The 4136-nt window shown below is 46.6% G+C and overlaps 1 pseudogene; it reads left to right on the top strand.

The window, feature by feature from the left end:
• The first annotated feature begins 1235 nt into the window (after positions 1–1235).
• Positions 1236–3587, top strand: LOC146858008 (phospholipase DDHD1 pseudogene; annotated as a pseudogene).
• Positions 3588–4136: the final 549 nt, after the last annotated feature.

Below are 4136 nucleotides of genomic sequence, written 5' to 3'. Positions count from 1 at the left end.
ACCTGTATTCCAGTCAGAATACAGCAGGCGGGCTGACCACTTGTGGTTTGATGTTGCTGCAGCAGGGCACTCGCATTGTGGCCCCCTGCATCATCCCCAAACTCTTAATCAGGCCCTTAGACTTAATGAGTCTAAAACACAATCTTTTAGATGAAGTTCTTAAAGCGAACAGAGACGTTTTAAGGCATGGGCAAAGTGGGCTATGGCGCAGTGCCCCAGACTTTCAGGGGGGCCCTAATAAAGACAGCTCTGTTCTGCAGAGAGTCTTGCCTTGATGACCTTGAATAAGAATTCTTAAACAGGTGGCTTTAAAACAAAGTTTTCCTTTAATTCATTTTTGACGTGGGTGATGTGTGAGAATCTATTACAGAAATGTTGCAAATATATGTGTTTTTGTTTCTTGCAACTTCCATAGAAAATGTTTCTTTTAGATCCAAACAGGATCTTACATGAGAAATGGGAGGATGTCACGGTGATTATTTGCAGTTGTATTAGTGAGCTTCTACTGTGTTACAATATTGAAAACATACACCACTTATCCCTGAATATTAACTATAAACACATTTAGAATTTGTACCAACGTGTCTTTGCACTGTTTGTGATCTAGACAAAGAGTACACGAAAGAGCTGAAACTGGATCATAAATTCAAAGCTGATATGCACAGGAGCCCCCAAAATACGTTTGGCCCAGGGCCATTAATATCCAGAAGTTGTCTCTGGATGTTAAGTCAATTTCCGAAACAGAAGGAGGATTTTGGTCAAACACCCATTTTGGATAAAGGGCAGTTTACCCATACACCTGTGTAACTTGGACGTCACACCAGGCCAAAAAGCTAGTGACCTTAGTGCTAACAAACCTAGCTCAGAGAAGGGCAGGTAGCCCAACCATGCGCCTTTGGACCATTTTCGTGAGAACAGCACTTTGAATTGTGTAAAAAAAAATCTATTAAAAACTGTCTCGCAGTTCTAAAACAGGTGGCATTGCTATAAGGTGGCTGCAGACGGTGCACTGCGATATATGTATTTATCTCAGTTGACCGTTTTTTAGCCTATGCTGTTTCTTTCAAGGGGGGGTTGTGTACGTGACAATGGGGGTAGCATGGCGACCCGCCAGCTGACCCACGGCCGGGCCCGCAACCCCTCGCCCTCAAGGCCGGAGACAGGTCGGTGAACCCCATGGGGCTCCTGCCGGCCCGCCCCACCCCCGTCCACTGACACCGAATCCGTCTACAAGGATGAGTGACCGCGACCGCGATGACACCGAGGGGTACAGTGACATGTATTCAGTACCCTTTGAAACCGACAGCCTCTTGGAGTTCAGATCCAACTTCTCAGGCTACGAGGAGGGTGACGACGTAGAGCTAGAAGGAGAGACTGTCGTGCCCCTCCACCCGCGGAAGCCAGCGAAAGAGCGCGCGAAGTCTGAGCCGCGACAATCGGGGAGTTATGAGGCTGGCGCACAACTAGTCCAACCGAGCCACTCTCCAGGCCCCCCTAATCCTCTAACAGGGGCGGAAAGCAGCAGCAGCAACATTTCGGAAGGGGAAAACTCCTCGCTTCTTTACCAGATAGTGACTGAGCTGGGACCCGAAGAGGTACGGTGGTTCTACCAAGAAAACAATACTTGGAAGCCATTCATCGGTTACGACTCCCTGCGCATCGAGCTTACCTTCAGGCGCCTCTCGAACACGCGCCTGAAGCTGGGTCCCGACCCATTGCCGGATGAGGCGTTGGAGCCGGTGCCCGTGAGAGCCGGCCTGTATGAGGTGGACTTGACGGAGGGAGGCTGCTATCCCTTGTACTGGGAAGAGCGCGAAAAGACCTCCATCATGCGAGGCCAGTGGTTCGTGGATGGGACGTGGCAGCCGCTGCCCCAGGATGTGAGTAACCTGATCGAGCAAGAACACTTGAGCTTTTTCAGGGGGCAGCGCCTGTGGCACACCTTCGAGCAGAAGCTCAACCCTGCCCCTGACACCAAAGATCCGATCCACACTCTGACGCTGCATCGCAGCCACATTGACTGGCACAACGTGTACGAGGTGTACCTCTACAGCGATGCCACCACCTCCAAAATTGCCAGGAAAGTCACGCAGAAATTGGGCTTTTCAAGCAGCGGCACGAGACTTCACCGAGGATACGTGGAAGAAGCCAGCCTGGAAGATAAGCCGCCGCGGACGACTCACATTGTCTTTGTGGTGCATGGCATCGGTCAAAAGATAGACCAGGGGAGCATCATCAGAAACACAAGCATGATGAGAGACATGGCGAGGAAAATTGAGGAAAAACATTTCTACAACAATACAACCAGTCACGTTGAGTTCCTGCCCGTGGAGTGGAGGACAAAGCTGGCACTGGATGGAGATACAGTGAGCTCAATCACACCGCAGCGGTTATCTCGCATCAGGAACCTGCTGAACAGCAGTGCGATGGACATCATGTACTACACCAGCCCCCTCTACAGAGATGAACTAGTGAAAGGTCTTCAGTCGGAGCTTAATCGCCTCTACTCTCTCTTTTGCGCCCAGAATCCCGATTTCAGTGAAAAAGGGGGCAAGGTTTCCATTGTGTCACACTCACTAGGATGTGTTATTTCTTATGACATAATGACTGGTTGGAACCCAGTGAGAATGTGTGAGCAGTTCCTTCTAATGGATGAGGGTGGAAGTGAAGAAAACTGGGGCTCAGATGAAGAAAGAAATCTAATTCAAGAGCTTTACGCCACCAAAGAGCACATAAAACAATTGCAGCACAGATTAGTTGGACTTAAATCGACGATGAAAACTCATCACTTAAAATTTAAGGTTGAACATTTCTTCTGCTTGGGATCGCCATTGGCTGTCTTTTTAGCATTGCGGGGAATGAGACCAGGAAATCTTGGCAGTCAAGAGCATATTCTTCCCAAAAACATTTGTAACCGCGTGTTCAACATTTTTTATCCTACTGATCCTGTAGCATACAGACTGGAGCCTTTGATATTGAAGAACTACTCTGTTATTTCGCCTGTTCAGATTCACTTGTATCATACCGCAAATCCAATCCCGTATAGGTTTATGAAGCCATGCTATGCTAAACCATATAAAGAAGCTCGAACAGTCTCTACAGTCTCGGACAGTGGAGGCACGCCAAGCCAGCCCTTGCTACCTACCATACCCAAGCAGTCCTTGACCGAACCTGCTGCAAACTTTGTCTCACAAGGAGCTACACGCTTGGGAAGGGGCATTGGACGAGTAGTCTCAGATGTAGCACCTACTTTGCAGACGCCTGATACATCAAATAATCGATCAGAACAGGAAGATCCAAACGCTTTTATGTTTGGATTTACTGAAGGTGCAGAGAACCTCCCGACACCCATTACTGACTTTCTAGACCCCCCACTGGAATTGGAGCACAGGATTGATTTTGAACTCCGGGAGGGTCTTGTGGAAAGTAGTTATGTTTCAGCAATCACATCACACACTGCATATTGGTCATCCATGGATGTGGTGCTCTTCCTTTTAACGTTTCTGTATGCGGAGGACTGTGCAGATGAGGAGTTTGAGAAATCAAACAATGCAGCCAAATCATATAGGAATGCACCGCCATTTTAATACTTTGCCGTTTTCTTACATGCTGCTTATCCACCCTGTGTCTTTTATAATAATAATTTGAATTATTAAGTAGACGTACAGTGTTCGATGTCAGTGTTGACTTGACAATGAGTGGCTACAGTTCTAAAGTTCAAATCAGTAACAAAGTGGCAGGTGGGTTGGGTGAGGTGGTATATCTGATGATCTCTCCAATTAAGTAGTAATATTCCAAGAAGCACAAATGCCATACATATAAAGCACAGACATTTCTCATATGCACCTACCCCAAATATATTTGTACGCTATATCTCATTGTTCATGTGTAATGCAAATAAATATTGTAAGCCAGTCCCTTTCTTTTAAAAAACTGGTGTTCAGGGAACACAAGAAGTTTTTAGTCAATATTGTTAACATCGTCTATATATATGGCACATCCAACAGGTTTTCAAATTCACTCACTATTTCAAAACATGTATTTCAACTAATACTCGTACTCTGTCATGTGTGTCCACATGTGGTTAGATAAGCATTTATAGAGAAGTAAGAATTTAAAACCGTGTGCAAAAGAAT

This window comes from Triturus cristatus, chromosome 3_2 (genome assembly GCF_964204655.1).
Source record: "Triturus cristatus chromosome 3_2, aTriCri1.1, whole genome shotgun sequence".
NCBI lineage: Eukaryota > Metazoa > Chordata > Amphibia > Caudata > Salamandridae > Triturus > Triturus cristatus.
The sequence above is the reverse complement of the archived record's forward strand: the minus strand, read 5'-3'. Positions and strand labels throughout refer to the sequence as shown.